This window comes from Cydia fagiglandana, chromosome 2, assembly GCF_963556715.1.
Source record: "Cydia fagiglandana chromosome 2, ilCydFagi1.1, whole genome shotgun sequence".
In the NCBI taxonomy this organism is placed as follows: Eukaryota; Metazoa; Arthropoda; class Insecta; order Lepidoptera; family Tortricidae; genus Cydia; species Cydia fagiglandana.
In genome coordinates this window covers 14,185,128-14,200,272 of record NC_085933.1, presented here as the reverse complement: position 1 = coordinate 14,200,272, position 15,145 = coordinate 14,185,128, and the positions used below count along the sequence as shown (strand labels likewise).

Here is a 15,145-nt window from a genome sequence, read left to right as displayed (position 1 = left end):
ACACACATCATTAGTGTGTACTATAAAATTAAAAAAAACTTATCAACTTATCCATAATAAATATAATGTCGTTACCGTATCTACCGACGAGTATCGGTTTGAGGTAGGTATACGGACGGAGTTATAGCCGTTCAAATGTGTGTTTTTTATATTCTTAAATTTAAATATTGCAAGAGAATAGGACATGTTAAATTAAAAGTTTCAAGAATTACACCAATCAAAATAAAATTGTACATGAACGAGGTAGCGGGCAGAACTAGTTCAAATAAACATACACCTACGCATAAATTTAATAGACCAAAAGACTACGAAACTAAGTAAATAAACTAAACAGGGTAATCAGATTCTCCACCGAGTCGGTTAGAACGTTGCTATAAAAAACGGTATAAGTATGTATTATGTAAATTAACTGTCTTACCGTTATTCCGGTACACCAGGATCTTTGCCGCGTCCTTTTCGTCCCCGGGAGACGTTGCTTTAGCACTGAAAAAATATTCATATGAGTAGGGAAAATGTTATTTTATAAAATAAAAATAATAATGCACAGGGTAAAATGGGGCTTTCGAATATGATTTAAGTAATTTATTTTTTCTATCTTAGGTTTAGGTTAGGTTTTTCTAATTCATATTTATTGCTACTAAGTCTTGATCTACCTACTTATTTTTTTCATGATTATTACAAATACGATTATTTTGTAGAGTTTGTATTAAATGTCAAGATCATAAATGACATACGATGAACCTAATGATAACGTTAATGCTATTTGTGACGTTCCACGGCAAAAGGTACCTGATGGCGGCTGGCGCTTACGTCGCATAGCGCCGCAATAGTATTGGAACGGTGTTAATAATAGCGTAAGCTAGCGCCAACCGCCATAAGGTACCTTTACCCGTGGGACGTCACATTTAATGATAATGGCACGAACAGAGTATCTACCTATCGTGATTATAAATAAGTAATTAATAAACGGCTTTCTAGAGTTGGACCAAGCTAAAGCTGCAAAATGTCACCTTTGTTGTCAACAAGATGGAAACAGGACGTTAATGACACTTCCCCACTTTGTTCTGTCAAATTACATCTCACAATAATTCCCGTGACAGACAGTTAGACAACAAGGTGTCTCATAAATTCATTTCTGTACCGATGTCTGTCATAGTCAACACAGAACACTAAAATGATTTTGTGATTAATTTTTCAATAAACGTAAAACCTTTTTTACCAAATGATTATTATCAATGAAAATAAAGACGTATATTTTACGATGCCCCGATAACCGTTTGAAGCTATCAAGAAAGCTTAACGTCGGACGTTGAAATAAAAAAGCTCTTATCAGCTGTTTCAGGAATGGACGCTTTTATTGCTTTTAAACTTTTATGTCAACGATTTTACCTTTTTGGGACAGTTTCAGACTGCAAGTAATACGTAGGTACCAGTTGGAGTATTTTTATTTTGTGAACATGATGACAAAAATTAAGTCCGATTTTATTTAGATAAATGCAAAATAAATTCATACGTCTGACGGGAGCAATTTTGGTATCTATGACGTTAAATTGGACAAGAGCATATGAGGGCAATATGTCCTACCGAATTTAGATATTTAATGAACCCATTTTGTTAGAGTGACCCGAATGAATGTCAGATTATGTTGGCTGTTTATAGTTTTAATAAGATTATCTTTCAATTGCTTCATATAGGTATAGATAACAATTCAGTTGATAATTAATTAATAACTAACACGGGTGCATTTTGCCCTCGTCAAAATGGGGTATAAGAATAATACCAATGAGTTGTTTTTAACGTCGGAGAACTTTGTATTCGAGTAAACTTTTGATGACAACGAAATAAAAAGCCAGTATAATCCCAAATATTTTTGAAATATTTTGAAACAATAATATAATTATGTAATGTTGCCTTTTCAGTGCATATTCAGTAATATGCTAGTGCTGTTTTATAGTGCATAGTCAGATTGGGTTCGGATTAAGTCCAGTTTAATTAATTGTCGCTATACTTAGACCCAGAATGATTTGACACAAAGTAAGCGACATTAAATCCAGCTTTCCGCTAAACTGCGATTTAATTACGTTGCCGAGAAAGCACGCCAGTAAAATAAATTCGAATTAAGAGAGATGGGTACGCACTCTGGGTAAATTTAAAGAGGTAATAAACAACGTTGGAACATAATCGACTAAAATATGTGACACAAACACAGTTTTTTTTAATTAGATAGGTACTGTACGTATATGTACCTACTTTCAAGTAGGTACATTATGAAAATCCAGAAAAGAAACGTGACCTGATTTGGTAGGGATTAGACAAATACTAATACATATATTTGGAGGAATAATTTACATTTCATCGCGCCCTTATTAAAAACTAAGGCCCGATTATATAGGCTGCATTTGAAACAAAGGTGAGCATAATTTAAATTAAGTAGTACATAATTTAGGGCTTGGCATGGCCATACATGTACGCATCACGACTTTATATCTCTGATAGAGTCATAAGGCGGGCACGTATAAGAACAGTCTTCTATTCTTGTACAATTGTACCTACATCCAGGTATCATATAAAAGCTTTGTGTAAAACATTTCAATCTAAATTAAAAGCAAACACTGCACATGGACATCGACATTTTAAATACTTAACCAGTAATTAGGGAAACTTTTATAAATTCTTATCAAATGCCTTATTTTAGCCGTTAATGCATTTCTCTCTCGAAGCTTTGCTTGTTTAATAATCTAGCAAGGATAATCTGAAAAAACTGCAACCACCCACATGACACAAAACATAAACAAACAGGTCAATTCGAACGTGCACCAGACGTCTAACCAATATTTGAATAATATCAGTTAAGTAGCTGTCATTCCCGCGTTTTTTCAGGGACCGTTACCGGTATACTTAACTAAAAATCAAAATATCTCATAGCTTTCACATGATTTCTATAGTGTTTAGATAAAAATAGTGATTGATCAAATTAGCTAGGTACTTAAATTAAGTCCAAAAATATACATAAACAACCGAGATGCCGAAATTACGCGAGGTCAAGCAAGATCAATATTGACTAAATAATAAAAGGGGATTAATTAGAAATGCTAAATTCGTTCCATAAAAGCATGATTATGGAGTAATAAAGGTAAATTCATTTGTTTACATATTTTGCCCTTTCTATTGAATTTCTATTTAGCCTAGATATGCTTACTTATACCACTTCGAGATTGACGTAGGTAGTTAAAAAGTAGCATAATTTATGGTATTTGAAGAGTATTATTTTTCCTTCAAAAGCTAAAAGCACTATAAGAGCAAAAAACAATAAAGTTTAAAGAATTTTTACACTTAAACTTTCCCGACTAGGGACTTGTATTTGTTGGTCTCGAAAGATTTATGTGACGCGGGTAGTGGAAGTTGTTACCTTTTATGCAGTTTTACTCGACCAAGGCGCTCTGCTTTTTTCGTTATCGCAATATCTGTAACAAAGATTAGTTTTTAAAGAATTTATTGTATTCATTGGACACAAAGAAAATTATTCACGAATTTGCGCGAACACAAATAACAAAAATAAAATTGACTACAAAATATTTGACAGAAAATAAGTTTGATACTTGTAGTTTAAAATTTACGAACTAAATGTATCTACTTATGTAAACATATGAGGATATACACATAATTTTAGATTTTAGCCATTGAAACCATAGAATGCATACACATCACAAACTACACCGCAACAACCTTGTTGTATTTACCTATTTACCTAATCTCGGTCTAAATGAGTAAATCTGATAAATTGTACCTACTCTATTTTAAAACCAACATTAAATTATGTATTCCAGTTTCAACTTTCTTATAGCAACATTTAATTGCTTGAAGATAAACAAAATTCGACATTTAATACCGAAATAATGTAAGTAATTAAAGTTTACTGCGCGGAACGACCGCCGGGCGTAAAACGGGTCACCCTTATGTTTGAATGGTTTGCTTTGTAATTCAATTTTAACCAAATTACAACCACAATTTTGGGCTTGTTGCCTGAGACTCGCGTACTCGTAATGTCAAATAAAAATGCGTCTAAGTCGTACAACAATAAATAATGACTCAAATTACCTGTTATACATGTTTGTCTGGAAAAATACAACCATTTTTTATCCACGAAGTCGTTAACTTTAACGTAGGTGTATTTGTACAAATTGACGATGACAGTCACTTAGCCTAGCCTAGTCGGTACTGGCCCCGCTTACTTAACTGAAAGTCCTCGGTTCGAATCCCGGTAAGGGTACATATAGGTTATGATCATCACATATTTATAATTTCCTTCATTTAATTATTCATACATTAAATAGTTAATGTTGTTGATAAATACCTATCCAAATGGTAACGTAAAATAAACTTATATAACTGTGTTGCTTAAATTTTAATCAATTAATTTTCAAAATATTAATTAAATCAGAAAATAACAAATTTCTTAAAGAATTTACTAAGCGCGGTAGTTAAATTCCTATGCAGATAAAATAACATACAGTACCTATAATACCTATATCCAGTTGATAAGTTCAATGAAGGCGTATTACGTATCCATATAATTTATATAACAGAACTGTAACTTCGTCGAAACGATGAAATGGAACAATTTCCCAGCTCACGGCATCACAAATTCTATCACAGGAAACGTGGTTAGGTTACTGTTCCAGAAATTCTGGCATACTAAATTGGCATATCGAAATTTGATCTGGACACAGTTTTTCGAATTCGTAGATTTCGGACAGAAAACTACTAGTACGTCTCTGATTTAGAGATACTTCGCAGAATCAAGCACGAGGTTCTTTATTCGGTAAAAAGTAAATATAGAGTAATAACACGTTACTTTAGTATACAGGAGTTATAAGACCTAAAGTGATAATTACAGAGGTACAGGTCAATTCACAAAAGCTGGCACGAATGGAATGAATGAGTAAATGGAAATATCTGTTATAATGTATGTTTATCCAAGCGCTACACTACTACATGCAAGAGGACTTTACATAACTTTATATCTACACAAACTATACGGGGTGATTCAAAAGACGTGAGCAGAGTCAATCCGACGCACATAGTAAATGTTAATAAATAAATCGTTCACCATCGTATTCAAGTGAAACATTTTCCTTTATTTTTATTTTTTGTTAAGTAAAAATTTAATTCTCTATAATAATAGTCATTCTAAAACACATAGGTAATAAAAATAATAAAACCTCTTTAAATGTTATCACAGCATATTGATTATGAAGAAAGTACTTAAATTATTATACTTGAGTAAGATACGATGTTTTAAAAGTGATTTAACTTGTCACTTATAAGGATCGGTTGCATCAAACTGTTCGTCGTTGTTAAAGAGTGGTTAAGCAGTTACTAAATTTTATTTTATGGAGAATTTCATAGTAAAAAGTAAAATTCCGCGGCGCGCCGGGTGATATTGATCAGTCTGTCAAATGCGAATGGTGTAACTGGCACTAAGGGTACTTCATCGATATTTGACGGAAGGATTCTGTATTTAGAATAACCATGCATATCGTAAATAATTTACACAAAAGAAAATTACGCAAATCTCGCTATTACCGGTATGAAACAGTAGCTTACTTACAAATAATTTACTGTATCTAGAGAATTGATCCTACTCACGACTCCAGAATTACCCTGTATTCGTCTCCACTTTTTTATTGCGGAATACTACAAAAAGGTACATTAGTAAATTATCACTGATGGCTAGATTGAGCAAATGGAGTGTCATTAGCGTAATGCAAACCACACACACGGCTTGAAGCTTTGAAATAAAGCCACTTTTTAGTTCTAAGCACCCTTTGCTGACAAAATTGTAGAAAAAGCCCGGCTGTCCATCGTGGTATTTATATTAGAATGTTTGTATCTTAATTATGCAAAAATGGCTGAATTAGAATCTAAGCAGTTTGCCGCATAGATTAGGTTGTTTTAAACCTAGAATGAAACAAACTTCATGCTTCAGTAAAGGTGACATTTGGATGCCGACTGCATCAGCGTTATTGTTACAGACTTGCTGATGCACTACAACATCTGCCTTTAATCAAAACCTCGATCAGAAGAGCATAAATCCGACAGCTACAGAAAGAACGATTAGCATTCAAAGGCCCACAAAGCATTGATCACCGGATCAGCCTCTCAAAAGGAATCCTTGGAAAGATATTCGCTGTCATACATCCGCTATTCACTCCAAAACGTCGTACGTATCCAATGTTCAGCGATACTTTCCTTCCTTTCGATTACCTTCGTCGATATCAGTCCGGCTGCTACTGTTTCAAAGTGTCGTATAGAATAGAATTTTATTAGTTTTATTAAAACCCGTACAGAATACTATCATTTTTCATCAGATATTAATAAAATGTAATATGTTTCAAAAGCTCATTCTAGGCAACATAAATACGTAATCCCAATTTGGGACAAAAAAGTTTGTAATTTTCGGTTCATTTCCGAAAATACCATACGTTTTCGTGTCTAAGAGCAAGATTGTAGGACTTGCGATGATATTGCGGTTATATTGTACACAATAGGGAACTCTATCTATCCATCAACATTTATCAAAACCTAACGAAAAAATACTACATTAGGTAAATAAAAAAAATCCATAAATGGAAATCAGTATATTTTTATCCAATAAAAATTACCTATACTGGACATCCTAATGATACACACAGACAACGAGCCGTATTATAAAATGTACCAACTAGTAGTGGCATTTATATAGAAAAAAAAATAGGACGGGGCTCCAGCACGCATAGTAGCCAGCCAACAGTTTGTTGCCAACATCTAACAATGTTACTTTTCCTTTTAGAAAGCAAAACTACCAAAACATTGTACTGAAACTGTCGGCAACCAAGCCTCAACTATATTTAGCGGCCCTTAGTTAAAAATGTCGTATGTAAATACGGATTTTTGCATCGTACCCGCTGTTATTCTTCTGTTTTGCTTTTATTCAGTTAGTCACCGTTACAGGTAGTCTGAGCGCAACTTATTTAGCGAACATTGAAATTGCTTTGGCATTCCATGGTGTTGTCTCTGTGACGACGAACGAATCGTGGCGCAGCGGACGCAGCTTGGTAATCAAAAGTAGGTAATCGTCATTCATCACAATCACTCAGCACCGTGTTAAATGTCAAATTCATATTTATTTTACTTTTCTCTTACCTACCTCATTCAATTTGCCTTTCCGTAAAAAAAAAACAGAAATGGTGTTTCCGAAAATTAAGCAGAATTACGAGTACAGGATCGTTTTTTGAAAATATAATTTTAAATCATACATAAATTAGGGAACGAGAGAGCCATTATTACCTACTGTTAGTATTATTTTTCGGACATGTATAATATGAAACACTAGCATTTATTACGCATATACCGATAGTATAATTAGGCTGCCTGTTAATATTTGAGGGCTTGTTAATTTGAATAACAGTATCCTAGTCGTTCGTTAAAAAGTCTCTTTAAAATATTCTCCTATATTAAGTTTTCTAACCAACACTAATTCGGTTACTTATCTGGCCAATTAAATACGGGCCTTACTACTGTAGTTATATTAGTTATGACTTAGTGACAAGCGAAAAAATATGATTGTATTTCGACGTAAACGTTATAAAAATATAATAGTTAAAATATTATTATATACCATCTTACTTGGATAGGATTTTTGGATACAATGAAGCCTCATTTAGAGCGATGCGGTGTCAACTGGAATTTATATTCGACGCAAAAACACAGTAGCGGTAAAAACATTTACATTGACGTATTTCACGATGAAAATTAAGCTGTGTTAATAGTATCCCAAATTAAAGCATTGAGCTTCAGCGAAGTGAAATTTGCATGACCCAAATTGTTACAGTAATAACAGATTATTGACGCTGTAGGTACTTAACTCTTTTGTACGAGGGCGAAAATTTATGTACCTATTCTGAGATCGTCTGAACAATACGTTTTTATCATCATCATCATCATTTTAGCCTCCAGTCGCCCAGTGCTGAGCGTAGGCCTCTTTTCTTGTACAGTCGCCATCAGATATATCGGAGCGGCCAAGGTGTTCACAATATCTGAACGCGCACTCTAACGCCTTGACAATAGAGGCGTGTTCAGATATTTGTGAACACCTTGGCTGCTCCGATATATCTGATGGTGACTGTACCTACCTACACTAGTTATGCCGGTCCTGAGCCAATCTCATCCATACGAGTAAGTACCCCACGATCTTCCGAGTGTCGTCCTCCCAACGAGCTAACAGAGCAACGATCCTGCTGTCCACCAGGTGCTTTTTTCATCTGAACGCGGTTACCAATCCGGTCTACCTCCCATCACTCAACCTTGCCACATGTCCCGCCCAATTCCACTTGATCTTGGTAACGACGCGTCGTCGCACGACGTGATCCAAGTCTTGCGCCTTAATACGGTATCGTATCTCGATATTCTCTACATTAATTACTCGGCCTTCATGTTTAATACCGAACTCTCATGGCTCTCTTACTCCTCGTATTTTATTCAAAGCCTCCTTTCCTTAGTGAGCGTATATCGGCTCGATTCGAAGATAGGTACGTCAAATGTTACGTCTAGATACGATATGGATTAGATATGTCAAAAGTGACGTGTGTGTTTGAAGAAATAATAAATGTTCATTTATGTGGTACTTATACATAGGTAACTTTATCATGGATTAAACAACAATAAAAGAGTAACGGGCTCTAGTTAAATAAGTTTATTTCTCATCCCTAAAGTACCTACAATCTTGACGTTAGTCTAGACTTAAAGTATCAAACATTTTCATTTGAGTGAAAAAACACAAATTAAGTTGCTAAAGCCATAACAAAAATAAATCTACCGCCATCGCTATCAATTCGTCTACGATCGAAATCACCCTACAGCACTTTGGCTCTTAATTATACACTAATAACAAACGCGTCAGTTCATCAGAACTAGCTGACGTCCGCAATAAGACAAATAAACCCTCATTTCGCTAACAAACCAGCAAAATAGGAAAAGTTGGGGCCTCACTGCTAATGGCGTAGTCTTGAGCCTTTCTACATGAAGCGAAGCGACTAACATACAATTATTATTACTGGATGACTTCAAAGCAATTGAATTAATGACATTTCTTGTAAACTAGCTCCATTTGAGTAGATGTCGTTATCTCCCATACTTATCGTTATCTCGCACTCCCATACTGACTTTCTGCCCTCATTTCATCCTGGGAATTAACTATTCGCGCACAAAATTTCAACCAACGTTCAGCCGCTCTTGTGTGATTCAGCAATAAGTACACACATTTAGGTACTCTATTTTATACTTAATGTAAATTAGTAAAATATGTTTTTGTGTCATAAATGAAATTCTTATTCTATCAGGTAAGATTAACCAAGTTCACAAAGTCAATACTACTCGTATAATATCGTCGCCCCCATGCTAAACTAACATAACTGTAAAAAACACATTTTTGAGGAGAGCGATTTGAAGCTCCTAAAAATTCAATTTTGTTTTTTTTGAAGTAGTCGTTGCTGTTGTATTGATATAGTATTCACACAGTGTTTTCAAAATGCATGTATTACATGATCAATTTGTCAAATATGCATTATTTTATTGGAATTGGGAATTACAGCACATTCGCAATTTTGCATCTCCATAGATAGCAAAAAAAAGATAAGATTTTTCACCATAGTGAACTCACGAAAGTACCACTTTCGCAAATTATAAATCCATTTAAAACATTTGGACCGAGGTAAAGTTACGAAAATGACACTTTCGTGTGTTTACTCTTGTGTATGTGAATGCTTCCTATTCATTTGTATAGAAATTGGGTTGCGAATCTGTATTTATTTTTGATTTCAACAAGAATATTTTGCATAATCAAACACTTACAAGCAAAAAAGAGTAGAAATTAAAAAGTGGCAATACTGTAGTGTCGTCCTTTTCAAATCAATCTAAGAAAAACCTGACCTTACTACAGTGTTGCCACTTTTTAATTTCTACTCTTTTTTGTCAGACTTTATAACCATTACCTACTTACTTGACAAGGCCTTATAATAATTATGTCCATCCCAGTCCATCACCACCTAGAATCTGTGCAGCCGACCATCGTGTTTCTTATGGAGACGCAGATATCCTGCCCGGCAGACATTGCATACTTATTCAATATATCCCGGCTGTACACTTGAACACAAGTTCATGAGACACGCCGGGATATGTAGTGTATGTCCGGCAGGATGTCTGCTGTCACCACCTTGATGCCTATGTAGACAGCTATTGACCTGTCAGTTCTGTGGGTGTGCGTGTGCGTAGACTACAGTGGCCACACTCACGTCTACGCGTGCCTGTACAGGTCTTACGGTGATTTTGGGGGATTTCAACGCCTACTACATTGATTGGCTTGGGTCCTGGTCCACCGACCACGCAGGAAGGTCTGCTTACGAATTGTCTCTGGCCTATGAACTCTCGCCACTGGTAATTTCCCCCACGAGAAAACCAATACCATACAAGCTCTCTACTAGACCTTCTGCAGACCACACGTCCGGACGGATATTCCGTCTCAATGAATGCGCTTCTCGGTTCATCCGATTACTGCCTCTGGTTTTTTTTTATAAAATTATGTTCATCCAATCACTGTCTAGTCCGGACACTTGCACCATGCGATCCACCACGGCCAACTAGCTCACGACGCGTACGGTAGTATAAATCAGCAGTTTGGAACGGACTGCGTGAATTCTACGCGTCGTACCCGTGTAGGCAGCTCTGATTCACATCAGAATATCCTGCGCAGCCAATATCCCCGAGACGATATTGGTGGTTTTTTGGGGCATCAACAGCAATACAAAAATGGATTGTTTCATTCCCAATTCGGTAATAGGTGCGGGAGCAAAGAGACGTCCTTGGTTTAACCAGCCCTGTAAAGAAGCTACAGTTTGCAAGCAAGCCGCTTACAGGGCTTGGACAAAGGCCGTAGATAATAAGGATCCGAACGTCTCCGATGTGAAACGCAAATTAAATGCTGCCTCGAGGTCCAGTAAAAAAGCCATTATCAGAGCCAAATACGATTTCTTTGGCAGGATTACTGAAAATCTAGCGGGCTACCCAGTGGGGAGTCGCGCGTTCTAAGCACTTGCCAAAGCTGCCGAAGGAATTTTTCTGTCATTTCACATGTCAATCTTCTTTACCACCACTGCGAAAAGCTGACGGTGCTCTGGCTCACAGTGTAAAAGAGAAAACCGATCTTTGGTACTCTTTTTGCCTCGAATTCTGCCTCGAATGACAACGGTAGCTCCGTGCCGCCCACCATCCCGCGGTACTCATAGAGTCTGACCAGCGAGTCGTGTCACAAAAAAAACGTGGGAATTTCAATAAGAACTGCACCTGGCAATAAAATTACTATGAAAATAAATGACAGTTTGAAACTGACAGCTTATGTGATAGGAAAAAAAGTTGCCATATAAAGAATTAAAAAAAAAATAGCTTGTGTCACGACTCCCTGATCAGACTCTATGCTAGAAATCTCTATCACGCAGAGAGATATTCGGCGGGAGCTGCTATCTTTCAACGTTTATAAGTCGAGCGGGCCAGACAGCATACCAGAAGTTGTGCTTAACACTTCCAGTGCCAAAGCGCCCCCTTCCCAATACAAAATGAACAGTCCCAAACTCACAAGCGGTATTGAGCCTCGTTATTAAGTCTAAGGAGAGACTTTACCTCCTTGTATGTATTCTACCGCTTGTACGATGATCTATGCTCTGAATAATAGTTTGACATGATGCCAACGGCCAGCTTCTATCACCGCACCGCTCGCCGTCGGCAGGGTGTTCATCCTCACACCCTAGACTAGTAGCTAAATGGTCGCGCACTGTGCAGTTCAAGAGATATTTCCTCCCGCGGGTTCCGGCTGTGGAACGAGTCCGAGATCGAGCTTTTCCCGATTCTTAAAAAACCGGGCAAGTGCGAGTTGAACTCGCGCACGAAGGGTTCCATACCATAATAAAAAAAACGAAAAAAAAATGCAAAAAAAAAACGGTCACCCATCCAAGTACTGATCACGCCCGACGTTGCTTAACTTTGGTCAAAAATCACGTTTGTTGTATGGGAGCCCCATTTAAATCTTTATTTTATTCTGTTTTTAGTATTTGTTGTTGTTGTTGTAGCCGCTATCGGCTACAGAAATACATCATCTGCGAAAATTTCAACTGTCTAGCTATCACGGTTCGTGAAATACAGCCTGGTGACAGACGGACGGATGGACGGACGGACGGACGGACGGACGGACAGCGAAGTCTTAGTAATAGGGTCCCGTTTTACCCTTTGGGTACGGAACCCTAAAAAAAGAAGTGTACAGGCTATTAAAGGGTCTAACTCTGAAGCTAGCTACGGACGTGGTATAAAATATAGCAAAAATGCGTTTCAAGTAATCTTGTAAACAGTACAAAAATAATTTTATTATAAACTTACGAAAACGCCTGATTCGCATATTTACTTGTAAGTTACTCTAAAGGTACAAACGAATTATTTACCTTACAAACTCACGGAAATGCAAAATTCGTAAATTTTAACAGGCTAATTTATGTGATGTGGTAATAATGGCCACCGTGGCCACCATAATAAAGTAACGAATATGCCCGATTCGCAAATTTGCTATGGCTTCTTTGTGGTTATATCTATTTGCCACCATAGTAGATTAACGAATGAGCAGTTTCGCAACTATGCTAAAGGTTATGAATGTAGATAAATATTAAATGCCACCATAGTAAACTGACATATGTGCCAGATTCGCAAATTTGCTGTAGTCTACTTATGTGGTTGAGTAATAGTTGCCACCATAGTAAAATAACGAATGTGTAGATTCGCAATTATGCTATAGTTTATTAATATGAATGAGGAATAAATGCCACCATAGTAAACTACCGTATTTGCCAGATTCGCAAGTTTTCTATAGGCTAATCGTACCGGTCAATAATAATTGCCACCATAGAAAGTTAACGGAAATGGCAGATTCGTTAGTTATTTACTGGTATCGACCAAGGAAAAATACCTTATCTACACTTCGCGAGTCTACCATGGGGTAAAAGAACTATTAAGTCAGATTGGTACAATGGTAACTCTGAAAGCTTAAAAGATAGAAATCTGAAAATTGGTCACATTGTGCATTGTCATATTTGGTACAGAATTACATCAATAACTCAATTTTGACAAATTTACACTTATGTTAGTTTAGCATGGGGGCGACGATATAGACAAGAAAATGTATGGAAAAAATAGGAATCCAATAAAAAAAACCGGACAAGTGCGACGGATTCGCGCCATAATGCAAAAAAGGCAAAAAAAAAAACGGTCACCCATCCAAGTACTGACCCCGCCCGACGTTGCTTTACTTCGGTCAAAAATCACGCTTGTTGTATGGGAGCCCCACTTAAATCTTTATTTTATTCTATTTTTAGTATTTGTTGTTATAGCGGCAACAGAAATCATCTGTGAAAATTTCAACTATCAGGCTATCACGGTGCGTGAGATACAGCCTGGTGACAGACGGACGGACGGACGGACGGACGGGCAGCAGAGTCTTAGTAATAGGGTCCCGTTTTACCCTTTGGGTACGGAACCCTAAAAAGACAAACTAGAAATCAAAATAGATAATTTACTATTATTAACGTGTCTTTTTATTTATAGTTTCCGCTGTAACAAAAGCGATGCCCAAAGTCGAACTAACCGGATCCAGCGAGGTTGTGAGTAATGTCGGAGCGCGGCCGCAATCCAGACCTTGAGGTACCTACTTGACCACACTATGGCATGGCATGGATAAGGTATTGAAATAAGAATAATATTTTAAGACAGTATCGTTTCTTAGTATACCTACATTTATTGGGAACTGATATTATACCTACTTAAGTAATCAATATACACATTAAAAAAGAAAGGAAAGGTTGTCTGGAAGAGATCGCTCTTTAGCGATAAGGCCGCCTGTTGTTTACCTCTGTCTTCATGTATTATTTGTGTTCCCATGAACAATTATTCTGAGGTTCTGCAGTAACGAAGATTTGTATCGTACTGTATATTACTCAACAAAAGTAACTTAGTCAGTGACAGATAGAATGTGAAATATATCTGGTTTTACCCGTCGGGTATCCGGGTCCACCCCTCTTTCCCCTACACTTAAGTAATTTTATTTATGTGCTTCTTCATACTTTATCACAATAATAGTATGAAAGCCGCTAGGAATTCGTATTATTATTGTCATTGTGCCAAGGTGTAAAGTGGCACAGAGATCAAATTTCTTAACCGTAGACTGTACAGTCAATAGAACGTCAGCCATTTTATTTAATTTGTTTTTATTTGGGTATTTTTACGTTATTCCTACTCAGAATAGCGAACTGTTTCCATTATAATAGGAGAAAAAAATTGTCACATAATTTCCATATTCGTTCCTTCCACTTTGTTATCGTCATACAAAGTCTATGAAAAATAGTAACAGAACGGTAATTTAAAACTAAGGAATTTATTTAAGCTGTAAATAACATATTCTGAACTAAAATAACACAGGCTATACTGTCATATCCAACCTAAAGAAAATCTTGATACATCTGCTATCCCAAGGGCGGCATCCATTTGTTTTCTTGTTACATTTCAATTATCAGGCCCTACGAGTATTTCACGTGGATGACGCACATATTTTCAGGGCTATGATTTTCTTTTATTGTGAAGAAGGCTTTCACTAATATACTACGCTCCATCGCACGCTGGCAAACCTTGAGTTTAGATTTTAGAGCCTCAGTTAATGACCAAGTTTGTCTACCCCAAATGGTGGGAAAATGCCGATGACAGGGTCGAGTGGAAAAAACGAGGGGAGGCCTTTGCCCTGCAGTGGGACACCAAGTAGGCTAGAAAGAAAAAAAAAAAAAAAAAAAAAGGCTTTCACTCAATTAAACACAATCAAGTAATTGTTTCTGTATGAAAATATAAGTTTTAGCACCGTCTTAAGAAATAATAAATCGGACAAGTGCGAGTCAGACTCTCCCACCGAGGGTTCCGTATAAAGTTAACTTATTTTTTTATTTTTCAAACAAATGAATAGGTTTCAGATTTTTGCCTCAAATTTAACTTATTTTTTCATTTTTTGTTTCGCCTGTACTCGTAGTAT

The 15,145-nt window shown here is 36.5% G+C and overlaps 1 long non-coding RNA gene across 1 annotated transcript in view; it reads right to left on the bottom strand.

Annotated features, from left to right (window-relative positions):
• Positions 1-404: 404 nt before the first annotated feature.
• The window catches only part of LOC134679636 (uncharacterized), a 58,185-nt gene continuing 43,444 nt past the window's right edge, over positions 405-15,145 (bottom strand). The window contains exons 2-3 of the long non-coding RNA XR_010100366.1: positions 3,410-3,464; positions 405-483 (exon numbers count right to left, since the gene is read on the bottom strand). This is a non-coding gene — a long non-coding RNA (uncharacterized LOC134679636). The remainder of the gene's footprint in view (positions 484-3,409; positions 3,465-15,145) is intronic.